Genomic DNA, 16607 nt, shown 5'->3' with positions numbered 1-16607 from the left:
TTGGGCATGAGCCCTTCTTCGGGAATGAGGAAAGTGTGCCCAGCAGGCTAAGATAAAAGGTAGGGAGGAGGGACTTGGGGGAGGGGCGTTGGAAATGCGATAGGTGGAAGGAGGTTAAGGTGAGGGTGATAGGCCGGAGTGGGGGTAGGGGCGGAGAGGTCAGGAACATAGAACATAGAACATAGAAGAATACAGCGCAGTACAGGCCCTTCAGCCCTCGATGTTGCGCCGATCAAAGCCCACCTAACCTACACTAACCCACTATCCTCCATATACCTATCCAATGCAAATTAGATTAGATTCCCTACAGTATGGAAACGGGCCCTTCGGCCCAACCAGTCCACACCAATCCTCTGAAGAGTAACCCACCCAGACCCATTTCCCCCTGAATGATGCACCTAACACTACAGGCAATTTACCATAGTCAATTCACCTGACCTACACATCTTTGGACTGTGGGAGGAAACCAGAGCATCCAGAGGAAACCCACGCAAACACAGGGAGAATGTGCAAACTCCAAGGCTGAAATTGAACCTGGGACCCTGGTGCTGTGAGGCAGCAGTGCTAACCACTGATGTACCTAAGAAGATTGTAGGTTAGGAAGGTGGTGCTGAGTTCGAGGGTTGGGACTGAGACGAGGTGGGGGGAGGGGAAATGAGGAAACTGGAGAAATCTGAGTTCATCCCTTGTGGTTGGAGGGTTCCTAGGCGGAAGATGAGGCGCTCTTCCTCCAGCCGTCATATTGCTATGGTCTGGCGATGGAGGAGTCCAAGGACCTGCATGTCCTTGGTGGAGTGGGAGGGGGAGTTGAAGTGTTGAGCCACGGGGTGGTTGGGTTGGTTGGTCCGGGGTCCCAGAGGCGTTCTGTGAAACGTTCTGCAAGTAGGCGGCCTGTCTCCCCAATACAGAAGAGGTCACATCGCTGTACCCGCTGCAACCGCTGCAGAGGTGTTTCAGAAAACAACCACAAGGGATGAACTCAGATTTCTCCAGTTTCCTCATTTCCCCTCCCCCCACCTTGTCTCAGTCCCAACCCTTGAACTCAGCACCACCTTCCTAACCTGCAATCTTCTTCCTGACCTCTCCACCCCCACCCCCACTCCGGCCTATCACCCTCACCTTAACCTCCTTCCACCTATCACATTTCCAATGCCCCTCCCTCAAGTCCCTCCTCCCTACCTTTTATCTTAGCCTGCTGGGCACAGTTTCCTCATTCCTGAAGAAGGGCTCATGCCCGAAACATCGATTCTCCTGCTCCTTGGATGCTGCCTGACCTGCTGCGCTTTTCCAGCAACACATTTTCAGCTCTAATCCGATCATAGCCCATTTTTAAAGTGAAATTTCCAATTGGCCTTCTGGGAACAGTCTCCTTTTTGCCCATCATGTTTACATGGACATCAATGTTAGAGGGGTGGGTCTGGGGGCTTTTGTGTCCCTTGGGGATCAAGGGATAACGTCAAACATGTTTCTAGGGCATTTGACAAGTGCGATAGTGGATAAAGATAACAGGCTGCAAAATAATTTTATCTTTTAAGCTTTTTTTCTTGATCTTCAATGTGAAAGGCTGAGCTTAAACTGATAGGTAGCAGACTTATATTATATGTAGAGTTTACTGATTTATGTGATTTATATTTATTTATCCATATAGATACCATACCTAGTGTAATGATCCAAGGTGATGTTATTACTGGACAAGTCTGAAATCTACAAGAAAAACAGAAATTGCTGGAAGTACACGGCAGATCTGTCAGCACCTATGGAGAGAGGCTGGTTTGAAATCTGGTTTGATAGATCATATTTTGTTTCTTTTTGGATTTAATGAGTTGTCTTACACTGAAACATAAGCACAAAATGCTTCAAATCTAGTTTTAACAATAGAACAAAAGTTTATTACATGAAAGAAATGAAGATAAAATTGAATAAGTCAAACTATTTGTATATGTGACACAAGTTTAAAAATTTAGAAAAGCACAGTAAACTATAATTCCATTTAACTCAGTAACACCCCTTTACAGTATTCAATACCAGAAAGAGAATTGCTTTCTTGGTCACACATTCTGAATTGACTTAGCTGTGACTTCAATCCCCCTGTCTTGAGAATCAGTTCATCTCTTCCTTGAATCTTTGTATGACCAAGCTTAGATTTTCCTAGCTTCAAATAACCCCTTCAGGGTTTTGACCAAGCACTTCTGATCAGGAACTTTAACAATAAAGTCCTTATTCTGAGATAATATATTTGTCAATTGTTCTAATCTGTCTCCCTTCTTTAGGAGCAGCTGCTTTAATCCAGTTTCAACTAAGATACCATCAAACCTGAAACCAAAATGGCTTTCTTCAAGCTGTGGGCATTTCCCCTAAGACAAAAATGCACAATCTCTGGATCCTTCTTTCTGGAACCTAATTCAAAAGTGTTTGCATTGTTTGCTTATAAACCCACCCATAGAAACACAACCTCACTACTCTCCATGAAGTCTCTCACTTTACTGTGCTTTAAAGGGAATCTCCAAAACTACAGAAGTATGTACAAGCTCATCATTAATCCCTTTCATAGATACAGACCAAACCCACATGATGCTAGTTTAAAATTCAAAAATCCAAAATAAATATTGTTAAAATGAATCACACCTTTTACGTCACCATCCGGAAAACACAATTGTTTTATTTTCTCGGTATTTATTTCTGATGAGATACCATAAAACTCCTCCACTAGTAAATAAGGTTTTAATGTTACAAACATATAAATGTTACATAGGTTTCCCTTTCAAAGTTTGAAAAGTCCAAAAATTGTAAATCATATTTTGCACAATTTTAGATGCAGCTTTAGAATATGTGATTCTTAGTTGTGACTGAAAGCAGATTAAACATAGAAGCATAGAAACTAGGAGCAGGAGGAAGCCATTCTGCCCATTGAGCCTGCTCTGCCATTCAGTAAGATCCTGGTTGACCTTCTAACTCCAAGCCATATTCCCATTTTGCCTCCATATCTCCTGGTGACATTGACATCTGGAAATGTATCTATCTCTCTCCTGAATATATTCAATAACCTGGCCTCCATAGCCTACTGTCATAAAGAATTCCAAAGGTTCAGTAATCTTTAAGGAAATAAATATTTCCTCAGCTCAGTCCTAAATGGCTTACCTCGTATTCTGAGACTATGTTCACTGGTTCAGATTCCCTAACAAGTGGAAACATTGTCCTTGCATTTAGTCTGTCCAGTCTTTTTGGACTTTTATATAATTCTCCCTTGGCAACTTGGGTTTCAAGCACACCCAGTACATTGCCCTCAGAGGCTATGAGCACATTTCCTGCATGTCCTACCTACATGGAATATGTCTATTGGTGTTCCAACCTCCACGAGGAGCCCTGATTGTTTTGTTGGGACCTGCATCAGTCAAGCAAACAAAACTCACGTTTTAATTTGAGTGAAGACCCCTCGTAAACAATATGGGCAAGAAATGTTTTGACATCTATTGATCTTCTCATCCCACTGGTGTCTGTTCTAGCCTTGGTATGATACTGTGCCAATCCAATGCCTCACTGTCTCCCCATTGCCCAGTATTAAGTGACTTTCATGTCTGGGATTTGAAATGGGGTCATGAGCAAGTCAATGTCATAGGCACAAGGCACCAAAGCATTACAAAATTTACAATTAAAAATTAAACAGCAACAAATATAGGCAACACTAGTCTCGCCATTTAGAAACATTTTTATTTTATCCTTGTCCTCTCAAAGCTCAGAGTGAGACAGAATCTAATTACAGTGCTTGGAATTAAGAAGGAATCTGATTTATTTAATCCATACTTTTAATCATGGTTAATGTAAACATATGGACATTAACATTAGTAGTTCATTAAATAAAAAATATTTAAAACCATTCTAATGGAGTGGTAATTCACTTAGCACAGAATCTATGCTATCATTATGGTTCTGTTTGTTGAAAAGATTGATGCAGTGATGACATTTCTCCCTCAAATTCTAAAATGCCAACCAGAGCCCTAAACATCCCAAAGGAAATGTACACATTGCAAAAGAATCCTAGATTAAATTAGGGCCAGACTTCATTTCATTTCATAGACTGCAGTTAGGAACTAGCATAAATCTCTTTTTGTTTATTTATTCCTCCATGACGTATGAACATATCGGGTTAGCCCAGCATTTATTGCACTTCTTTGATTGCCCTTGACGTGATGGTGCGCTACCTTCTTCAACTACAGCAGTTCACTCTGCTGTTATTGAGGGAGTTTCTGGGCTTTGACCCATTTCTTTCAACTCATCTCTTCCAAACTCTCCTCCAGTTTAGTACAGGAGCATACGAAGCAGGAGCAGAAATAAGCCATTCAACCTCTTGAGCCTGCCACACCATTCTGTCCAATCATGGCTGATCAGCTACAGGCTTCAACTCTTCTTCCGTGTCAGATCCTTGTAGCCATCTCTTCTTAAAATACTTTCAGTGCTCTAATCTCTACAACTTTCTGGGGTAAAGAATTCCAGAAGCAATTCCTTCACATCTCAGTCTTAAATGAGTGCCCCCACCCCCCCACCCCACTCCCCTCCCCCCCCCCCCCCCCCCCATTATTCTATATCTATGTCCCACTAGTGGTAGCATCCTCTCCACATCTACCCTGTCAATGATCCTCAGGCCCTCAAATGTTTCAATAACGTCATACCTCAATCTTCCAAAGTATGATTCTTGTACCAGTCCCCACACAATGATGTCAGATACTAAAAATTCCATCCTCCATGACTGTCAATGACTCTGCCTAATACAAAGCACACCCAGTCTCCTTCTGAGTTATCAATTAGGTTTTTCATTTCAGGATCATAAACCCCATAAAAACAGGCAGGCTAGAAGGGAATGGAGGGCTAGTTTGAAGGGAAAGATAGAAGAAGGAGTTTCGCTCAGGTCTTGCCCAATGAAATAACTGGGCCTAATTACCATTTTGGTCCTTAACCCCAGCCACCAGATTAAGAGACTATTGGTTGTCAGGCAGATAAGCCTGTGGTGCCAGGTCACAGCCAAGGCACCAACAGGAGGGATGGAAAAACCAAAAGGGCCCATGGAGGGTATTGGGGGTACCTGGAAGGACATGGCAGGCAATGGTAGACATGTAGGGACATCAGATTGCAGGGAGATGGGTTGGAGAGGTATTCTTGGTGAAGAGCATTCCCACTCCTATTAGCCCATGAGTCGTGCTACTCCAAACAAATGTCCTAATGTCATTTTGGCTGTTGCATATCCTGAAATCCAGGAAACATGGCAGGCAGTATTAAGACGGCAACACAGCAAAAGCTCTGAGTCCTCCAATCTCACCAAAGTATCAAGCAATTGCCCCTCCTTGGAATGGTTAGCTGCAAGCTGCCCCAAATCCTTCCCTCTTCGCTTCCATCCAACATCCATTGAAATCAGATGTGTGTGCGTCAAGGCAGACGAGGTTAAGGTCTGTGCATTTTCTTTGTTAAAGCACATTTCTAAAATTTGTACCCCACACAAACCCAACCGATTTGAGGGTTAAAATTCACCGTAGTAACACTGGGTTTACCACTCTTCTTTCATTTCAGTGAAAAGATGGTGTACAATTAGGAATGATTTGGAGGTACCAGTGTTGTACTGGGGTGTACAAAGTTAAAAGTCACACAACACCAGGTTATAGTCCAACACCAGGTTATAGTCCAAAAAAAGCTAGTGTGCTTCCAATTCAACCTGTTGGACTATAACCTGGTGTTGTGTGACTTTTAACTTTGTACAATTAGGAAAGCACTCATGGCTTGCTAGCATCTGTTTAGCAATGTTTCAAATGACTCACCCACTCCTATTTCTCTAACCTCCTCTAGTCCCAGGCCCTCCTCAGATCACACTGCTCTTTAGACTCCAATTTCATGAAACTCCCACCCCCATCTGCACTAGAATTAGTTGTTATGCCTTAGGCAGCATTCTCCTGAGTCTGTTCCATATCACTGTCAAATGCCCCCTTCTCATTTACTTAACTCTTCCTTTCAAACAGCTTTTGGATATATCTTCACAGCATTGGCTTGGCACTGGTTTTCTTGATATCTCAAGGAAACTTTTTCTACATTAAAGACGCTGTATAAATGTGAGTTGTTGTTGCCTACAAATAAGCATTAGCAGCACATTGTGTGGGAGTGAATGAGGAAGTGCACTTTTTAATGTTGTTAGTGTAGGAAAATTTCTATGGTTAGGTTAAATTTCAAATAGTTGTTTTGATTGAAAGTACCATCTTGTTTCATTAAGGTCAATGTGCTGCCAAGTCCATTGCAGACCACTTCCCGATATCAAGCTTCAGACCTTATTGAAATCTAAATAGTTTCTTGGCCAGCACAGGAAGGACAGCACTGATATAATTGCAGTGAATACGAGGTGTGTTTGGCTGGGGGCGACACACAAGACCATGCTTAACCTGAACAACTTGTTAAAGAGACAAATATCGCTACAACTCCAAGTTTCTCATCTTTCTTGCATACACAGTGATTGAATACCATGAAGAATTATTAAGCTTTTTGATGAGGTACCAATATGAAACAGCCTAACAATCTCAGTTGCTTACTGAAATATTGACCCCAGTTCCTTTTTGCTCATAAATATATTGCAGTGTATATACATTGATTGCTAGCAAATAACCAGTAATTACAAGCAAGCAATAAGTATGTCAGCTCATGTAAAAGCAATGTAGGTCATCAATTTAGAATGATCACAGAAAGAGGCTTGGAGAAATTTCTTTCCACGGAATTGTCCGAGTCAGGAGTGCCATGCCATTAGATGTTATTAAGGCAGAGAACACTTTACCTTCAGGGAAAATTAGAAAATACTTGAAGCAGGATAGTGACAGAGGCTAGGCCAGTGTGATTAGTTTTAGATTGCTCTAGTAAAGAAACAACACAGACAGAATGGGCCCAATAGTCTCCATCCGAGATATAAACATTATGGCCCTTCTTCCTAAACTGGGGGTCATGACCCTCTGTGAGGACCTCAATGACATTTTAAGGTCATGGGTACAGAGCAACAATTCTTATTATTCATTCCTGGCATGTGGACATTACTGACTAAGCCAGCATTTACTGCACATCCTTAGGGAGCTGTCTTCTTAATCTGCAGCAGTCCGTTTACTATTCGCATCATCACAATGCTGCTAGGGAGGGCATTGTAGGATTTTGACCCAGTGACAGTGAAGGAACAGTGATATATTTCAAAGTCAGGATGATGAGTGGATTGCAGGTGGTAATGTTCCCATGTATTTGCTGTCCTTGTCCTTCTAGATGGTAGTAGACTGGGACTTGGAAGTTGCTGCTTAAAGAGCCTTGGTAAATTTTTGCAGTGCATCTTCTAGATGGTACACACTGCTGCTACTGAGCGTTGGTGGTGGAGGGATTGAATGTTTGTAAATATGGTGCCAATCAAGCAAGTTGTTTTGTCCTGGTTGATGTCAAGCTTCTTGAGTGTTGTTGGAGCTGCACACATCCAGGCAAATGGGGAGCATTCCATCACACTCCTAACTTGTGCCTTGTAGAAGGTGGATAGACTTTGGAGTGTCAGGAGGTAAATTACTCGCTGCAGTATCCCTAGTCTCTGATCTGCTCTTGTAGCCACTGTGTTTATGTGGTGAGTCCAATTGAGTTTCTGGTCAATGGTAACCCCAAGGATGTTGACAGTGGGGATTCAGTAATGGTATCACCATTGAATATCAAGGGGTGGTGGTTAGAATGTCTGTTATTGGTGATGGTCATTGTCTGGCATTTTGTGGCACGAACTTTACTTGCCACTTGTTGCCCCAAGCCTGGATATTGTCCAGATCTTGTTGCATTTGAGCATGGACTGCTTCAGTATCTAAAGAGTCGCAAATGGTGCTGAACACTGCAATCATAAATGAACACCCCCACTTCTGACCTTATGACAGAGGGAAGGTCATTGGTGAAGCAGCTGAAGATTGTTGGGCCTAGGACACTACCCTGAGGGACTCCTGCACAGTTCTGTCCTGGAGCTGAGATGATGAACCCTCCATAACCACAACCATCTTCCTTTGTGTCAGGTAAGACTCTAACCAGTGGAGTGTTTGCTCCCTGGTACCATTGATTCCAGTTTTGCCAGGACTCCTTGATGCCATACTCAGTCAAATGCGGCCTTGATGTCAGAGGCTGTCACTCTCACCTCACCTCTGGAGTTCAGCTCTTTTGTACATGTTTGAACCAAAGCTGTAATGAGATCAGGAGCTGAGTGACCTGGCGGAACCCAAACTAGCCATCACTGAGCAGGTTGTTGCTGAGCAGGGTGTGGTTGGAATGTCACTCATCCAGGTCAGTGAAGAGGATTCCATCACACCTCTGATTAGTGCCTTGAAGATGCTGGACAGGAATTGGGAAGTCAGGAGGTACTGTAGTGAGATGCTGTAGATCCCTAACCTCTGACCTAGGTGTGCAATCTTAGAGAAAATTATCCTGGGAGAGATCTTCGAAATTTGGCCTCAGAGCAAGAAGATTGTGTATCCAAAATTATGGGAATGCGCCCTATGAATTGCCAGTATTCAATTCCAATAAATAAAGCCCATATGATATCAAGAAATTGTTGGAGACATTGCAAAGGTATGGGTCATGACAACATTCCAGCAATAGCACTGAAGACATGTACTCCAGAACTTGCCTTTCCTCTATCCAAGCTGTTCCTGTACAATTGCAACATTGGCATCTGGCTGACAAAGTGAAAAATTGCCAAAATATGTCCTGCACACACAAAGCAAGACAAATCCAATCCCGCCAATGACTACCCTATCAGTCTACTGTCAATCATCAGTAAAGTGATGGAAGGTGTCATCAACAGTGCTACCCAGCAGCATCAGCTCAGCAATAACCTCCTCAGTGATGCCCAGTTTGGGTTCTGCCAGGGTTACTCAGCTCCTAGCCTCATTACAGCCTTGGTTCAAACATGAACAACACAGCTGAATTCCAGAGGTGAAATGAGAGTGACTGATTGTGGCATCAAGGATCCCGTGCAAAATTGGAATCAAAGAGTATCAGAGGGCAAACTCTCTGCTGGTTGAAGTCAAACCTGGCACACAGGAAGATGGTTGTGAATGTTGGAGGTCAGTCATCTCAGCTCCAGGACATCTCCACAGGAGTTCATCAGGGTAGTGTCCTAAGCCCAACAATCTGCAACTGCTTCATCAATGACCTACCCTCCATCAGAAGTAGAGCGGTTCGGCAATGATTGTACAGTGTTCAGTACCAGTCACGACTCCTCAGATACTGGAGCATTCCATGTTCAAATGCAACAAGATGTGGGCAATATCTAGGCTTGGGCTGACAAGTGGCAAGTAACATTTACACCACACAGATGCCAGGCAAAGACCATCTATATTAAGAGACAATCTAATCACTGTCCCTTGACATTCAATAGTGTTACCATCACTTAAACCCTCACTATCAACATCTTGGAGATTATCATTGACCAGAAACTCAACTGGACTTGTCACTTAACCACAGTGGCTATAAGAGCAGGTCAGAGGCTAGGAATACTGTAGTGTGTAACTCACCACCTGACACCGCAGAGTCTGTCCACCATCTACAAGACATAAGATAGTAGTGAGATGGGTAAAAACAATGACTGCAGATGCTGGAAACCAGATTCTGGATTAGAGGTGCTGGAAAAGCACAGCAGTTCAGGCAGCATCCGAGGAGCAGTAAAATCGACGTTTCGGGCAAAAGCTCTTCATCAGGAATACCCGATGAAGGGCTTTTGCCCAAAACGTCGATTTTACTGCTCCTCGGATGCTGCCTGAACTGCTGTGCTCTTCCAGCACCTCTAATCCAGAAGATAGTAGTGAGATAAAATATTCCCCATATGCTTGGAGAGGTGCAGCTCCAGCAACACTTAAGAAGCATGACACCATCCAGGAGAAAGCAGCCCACTTGACTGGCACCCATCCACAAGCATCCACTCCCTCCACCACCGACACTCAGAAGCAGCAGTGTGTACTATCTACAAGTTGCACTGCAGAAAATCATCAAAGATTCTTAGACAGCAGCTTCCAAACTCAAGACTAATTCCATCTAGAAGGACAAGAGCAGCAGATACATGGGAACACCACCACCTGTAAGTTCTTCTCCAGGTCACTCATCACCCTGACTTGAAAATATATCCCCATTCCTTCACTGTCATTGGGTCAAAATCCTGGAATTCTCTCCCTCAGGGCATTGTGGGTCAAGCCACAGCAGATGGATTGAAGTGGTTCAAGAAGGAAGCTCACCACCACCTTCTCGAGGGCAACTTGGGACAGGCAATAAATGCTGGCCAGTCACATCCCACACGTGAATTTTTTTTTTAAATGCCTCTTATCGAACCAAAATCTAAATTCAGAGCACTACTTTGATATTTTCCATTTTGCTAACCAGCAATGCTGTGGCTTTTGGATTGAGGATGCTGATTAGTTCCAAATCACTGGCTGTACTTTCAGAGGCCTGTATCTGTTGGGAGCTCATTTCCTAAAGAACACTTACCAACAACAGACAAGGCCATCTACCATCGGTCCCTTGCTGCTGAACCCAACAATTAGAGAAAGCAGTTGGGAAGATGCCCGCAAAGGTGGAATTAGAGAAAAAATTGAGAAAGAAACTGGCAGGAAGAAGCAGTGACATAGTGGGATTGTCATTGGGCTGGTAATTCAGGGACTCAGGCTAGGGACATGAGTTTGAATCCCATCACAGCAGGTGGTAAAATCTGAATCCAGTTGGTCAGTTAATTCTCATGGAAACATTGTTAAAATACATCTGATTCACCTATGGCCTTTTGTGAAGGAACGTTTGTCATCCTGACCTTGTCTGGCCTACATGTGACTCCAGACTTAGAGTACTGTGGTTGACTCTTAATGCAAAAGGTATGAAATAATTATTAAAACAAAACATGGGACAGAATTTACAACTCCCATCAGTATATGTGAAGATGGTGGTGGTGTTGTAAAATAAAGTGGAGGTATTGGGCAGAAATTAGTTCAGGAGCTATATAGAGTCACAAGTTACCTTTCTCTGGAAACTGATGTAATTAATTCCAGTTAGGCACTTACCTGAACAGCCATAGATCTCCCCTGCAATGCAGTCACAACCTGCATGAAAATGCTTCCCTGAGTACCACCAGCCAGTTAGAGGTTGGCAGCTGCCCAGTGGCAGCAGTGTCACCAGGATCAATAGGCATTGCATTGGGACTTAGCTTAGTGATCCCAAAGAGGAGCTGTGTATGCACAGGATGAGGTTTAGGAGGGTATTGATGGCGAGGGCAGAGCGGTGTCAATATCAAGGGAAGGGAAATGGTTTCCAATAGAGTTAATCCTCTCACCTTTTCCCACTATCAGGTCTATTGATGAGGTACAAATCCAAGCCCACTGGCAAACCCTGCCTGGTTCTTTGATCTCCCTGGTTGATGGGGTCTATCAGCTGCCACTGGTTGAACACATCAGTGGTAGACGAGACCCTTACGTGGCCACTTAGCCTCCAGTCAGGAGGAACACCCAGAAGTTTCCCAATGCGGACTTGATGAGAGGGAAATGGGAGGATGGCAGAATGTTCACCCTGCAACCTCTTGCCTGATCACATCCTGTCCCCGCCTCTGAACTCACCTCAGTTTGGCATTGAATTCTACCCAATAAGTCAGATGACCAAAAGCTTGGTTAAAGCTGTTGGTACTAAGCAGTGTCTTGAAAGGAGAAACAAGACAGAGAGTTGCAGACAGGGAATTCCAGAGGATAGGGCTAAGGTACTGAAGGTGGAGCAATTAACATTGAGCGTTCTCAATGGGAAAAATTGTAGGAGTGTAGGTGTCTCAGAGATGTTGGGGTAGAGGGGATTAGGAAGGGATTGAAAACTAGGGTGAATATTTTAAAATGAAGGTGATGCTTGACTGGCAGTTATTGAAGGTATAGAGTGATAGGCGAATAGGGCTTAGTATGAACTGGGATATAGCAGCAGGGTTTTTGGATAACTTCTGGTTTATGGAGGATGGAACAAGTGAGCGTGCCAAATGTTATCCCATCTCCCATAGCTCCCTTTGTAGCTGACAATGTTAACTGGCCAGCAGTGCAACCCAACATAATGATGTATTTCAATATGATTTATATCATTGCAACATGCCTTTGTTTACAAATTTAAAAAGGTTTTTCAAAGCACCCTTTTCAGAGTATGATGCATCCAGCAAGACAGTCAGACAACAGCTGTAACACTTGCAACATATCTTTTGTCAGAAAATTTCCAGATGGTCAAAACAATTACTGAAAGCCTGCCTACCCACTGCACGAGGCATGACAATGCTAAATGATGCAGAAGGGAGCTGTTCAAAAGCTGGGTCACCATGGTAATTAGATGGGTAGTTTCTGAAGTGGCTGCGTGCAAATGATCATCAGAAGGTAAGGCTCATGCCTCATATCAATACATAGCAATGTTTAAAGGTCAACCTTTTCAGCATCCTGTGTGACCTGCTCTGTACAATTCCAACTGAGTTTAGATTAGATTACTTACAGTGTGGAAACAGGCCCTCCGGCCCAACAAGTCCACACCGCCCCGCCGAAGCGTAACCCACCCATACCCCTACATCTACACCTACATCTACCCCTTACCTAACACTACGGGCAATTTAACATGGCCAATTCACCTGACCTGCACATCTTTGGACTGTGGGAGGAAACCGGAGCACCCGGAGGAAACCCACGCAGACACGGGGAGAACGTGGAAACTCCACACAGTCAGTCGCCTGAGGCAGGAATTGAACCCGGGTCTCCGGCGCTGCGAGGCATGATACATGATGCTGACAATGATATTTATGTTGAAGTTAAACGATGTCACAATATTTTGTCAGAACCTGTGTAAAGATCATTCATGCCTAAAAAATAAACTTTAACTCTTAGTCATTAAATAATTGAATCACACCCCTAGATTTCTTACTTTTAGACAGTAATAAACCATCGCTGTATATATACAAGTAATACAAATCTTTTTTTAGAATCCCTACAGTGTGGAAATAGGCGATTTGGCCCAACAAGCCCACACTGACCCTCTGAAGAGTAACCCACTCAGATCCATTCCCCTAACTACTGCACCTAACCTACACATCCCTTAATGCTATGGGCATTTAGTTTGGCCAATTCACCTGGCCTGCAAATCTTTGGAGTGTGGAGGAAACAAGAGCAAATCCACACAGCCAACATGCAAACTCTGCACAGACAGTCGCTCAAGGCTGGAATTGAACCCGGGCCCCTGGCACTGTGAGGCAGCAGTGCTAACCACTGAGACACCATGCCATTCCTTGATTAGTGGTAAATGGAATTCAATCCAGATAAGTGTGAGATGATTCAATTGGGCAAGTCAAACAAGGCAAGGGAATACATGATGAATGGTAGGACCCTGGGAAGCACCAAGGTTCAGACATGCTTTGTTGTGCAAGGCCACTGGTCCCTTAAGATAGCAGGATAGATAGATAAAGTGGTTAAGAAAACATAGGATACTTGCTCTCATTATCCGAGGCATAGAGTAGGGAGGTGATACTGCAACTGTATAAAACATTGGTGAGACTACCACTTGAGTATTGCGTGCAGTTCAGAAATCCATATTATAGGAGGGATGTAATTGCACTGGAGAAAGTGCAGCAGAGATTTACCAGGACATTGCCTGGGCTGGAGAGTTTTCATTATGAACAGAAATTGACTGGGTAGGCCAGAAGGGAAATTTTCTCCTTGATGGAGAGATCAATGAACGAGGGCGTAGATTTAAGGGAAGAGGCAGAAAGTTTAGAGGGAATGTAAGGAAAATTATTTTTGGGCCAATTGCCCAAATGGGATTAGAATAATTAGGTGCTTGTTTTTGACAAGCGCAGAATTGATGAGCCAAAAGGCCTTTGCCTGTACTGTAGACCTCAGGGCTCCATAATTCCAGTAACTTAACACTAGAATTCGTCAAGAGTCAGAGAATAAATTAAATTCCTTTTTTACTTTGTAATTCCACCCTAAGGTTGGAATTCACCTAAAGGTTGGAATCCACTCAAGAGGCTTGATCCACTTTGCCTTCTGGACTAAACCACACTTTGAAATTCACTTTAATTTCTCCTCAGTGTTTCAGCCATTCTCCATGCCCCAGGTTTCTTGGGCATCCTCTGATCAGCAATTGGCTAAATGACCATCTAACTTTCCTTCAGGACTGTTGGCTGCTCAGCTCACTGCATTAGATCTCAAGCAATTTACGTGTCAGGAGTATCCATGGTCCCCTGGATTCCAATGACCTCTAGATTACTTGTCCTGGCTTTGACAGACTGACAGCTTCTCCCAGTCTGTTCCTACAGTGAGAAATTCTTGGTTCCACAGCTGCTTTTTCCAGTTCCTGACAGATTCTCTGCCTAACTTCAAGGGGTTTGTTTTCAGTGAGAAAACCGAGACAGCTCTAAAATACAGAAAATGCACTTTCCTGGATAACCTATCTTCATAGTAAAGTGGCATAGTTGAGAAATTCCCAATAGAAATATAAATCTTTAATCTTCAAAACAACTCTTTGATCCAGGACATTCATGAATAATGTACATTTCTAACGGAGTTAATGACTCTCTTTCCAAACTTGCAGGTAGCATCAAGAAACGTAATGTTTGCAAGTTTCTTTTAGTTTCTTTGCTCTGGGGAATCTACATGAATGATTGAAATCCTACCCCAGCTTACTCAAACTGCAAAGCATTTTCTGAATGCCTTGAGGCAAAATGGTTCCTCCAGATAGATGCCAATTAGCCTTTATAATCCTACACATCGATAATTCTTACTACCAGCAACAAAATAGAATATCAGTTTGGAACTGAAAAATTTCCATGTTTGAATTGTACTTAATTCATTCAGAGTTGTTTACCAGATTCTCAATTAAAGTCTATATTAATCATATTTAAATTTAATCCTAAAACTAAAATGTTTTCTGTCCAAAACACATAAATTATGCATTTAGTTATCAGCAACAATTTTCACCAAAATGTTGAAGTCTTTTAATAAAGGTCCAGCAGAACAGAATTTATAAGGTTGCATTTCTTGCAAACAAATTATTCAGAAAAGCAATGTATTTAAAATTAGAAACTATCATTACATCGATGAGACATTCTGTCCTGTCCTGGACCTATCCCCCAAAACCCCACAGAAATTTTCTGGGATACTTATCAAGATGTTAAAAACTACATATATGCTTTGGAATATAAACTGGGAAAAACAGAAGTTTAAACACAGCTGTGTTGCAGAGGATGTACCAGGTATGTGTTTTTGTGAAACTCCAAATTCAAAAACGGAACTGTGTGGTGTTCGCTTACTACTTTCTCAACATCCTGTTATTTCTAGAGGAGCTGAATTTGATATTTTTGTAAAACTAACTGACACTAGATGCCTTTGGGTTGAAAGCCTGTCCAGGAACAACATTTTGATTTTTACGTTGCAGTTTATCACAGATCTGAGAAGGGAGAATTGAACTCCGATCTCTAGGAAGCCCTCAAGCCAATACAGGTCTCTCTCTCTTTCTCAACCTTTGTGAGTGAGAACACAACATTCAAAGACTCTTCAAAGAATTTCTAGCTCAAACAAAGACCTAGGTCTAACTGACTAGCCACCAAAATGAGGATTTTCTATAGCCTTACAGTCAACATGAACATGGCATCATCACCAAAAACCAAAAAAACTGTGAGAAAGTTGCCTCATTCCACTGTTTGTGTTTTGAGATCTTGATACACAGAATTTGTTACTTTTTGCCAATGTTTTCCTCCTATGATATTTCTGCAGAGCTGTCTTATCTGTCCTATTTATGAATAAATGTGTGCATGTTAGGTTTAAATGAGATACAATTTAAGTTTTATAGGAGTAGCTAAAAGTCTACTTGGTCACTGGTTAAGTAGTAAGCTTGTTCATAATAAATAAGATTTATTTGATTATTGTTAAATTTGTGTGAGTTTCTTTAGTATTAGAGAGCCTAAAAGTCATACAATTAATTCATCTTGGTGAATTAATTGGTTATTTATACATTTGTAACCATTCATGACCTAGCAAGGTTTGATCTTGACGTTTCTGAGGACAGCGTGAAACAGACTGATAAGCTTGAACAGGTTGATGTTAAGAAGGAGGATGTGCTGAAAATTTTGAAAATCATGAGGATAGATAAATCTCCTGGGCCAGATGGGATATACCCTAGGTTGCTACTGGAAGTGGGGGAAGAGATTGCTGACCTTTAGTGATGATCTTTGTGTCATCACTGTCCAGTGGATTAGTGCAGTTGATTGGAGGGTGGCAAATGTTATTCCCTTTTCAAGAAAGGGAATAGGGATAATTTTGGGAATTACAGACCCGTCAGTCTCAAGTCAGTGGTGGGCAAAGTATTAGAGAGGATTCTGAGAGACAGGATTCATGAGTACTTGGAAAACCATAGTTTGATTAGAGACAGTCAGCGTGGCTTTGTGAGGGGCACGTTATGCATCAGAAAACTCATTGAATTATTTGAGGATGTGACAAAACACATTGAAAGTAGATAAGTGAATGTGGTGTACATGGATTTTAGCAAGGCATTTACAGTCATAGAGTCATAGAGATGTACAGCATGAAAACAGGCTCTTCAGT

The sequence above is a fragment of the Chiloscyllium punctatum genome, chromosome 15 (assembly GCF_047496795.1).
Source record: "Chiloscyllium punctatum isolate Juve2018m chromosome 15, sChiPun1.3, whole genome shotgun sequence".
Taxonomy (NCBI): Eukaryota; Metazoa; Chordata; class Chondrichthyes; order Orectolobiformes; family Hemiscylliidae; genus Chiloscyllium; species Chiloscyllium punctatum.
Note: the sequence above shows the minus strand (reverse complement) of the source record.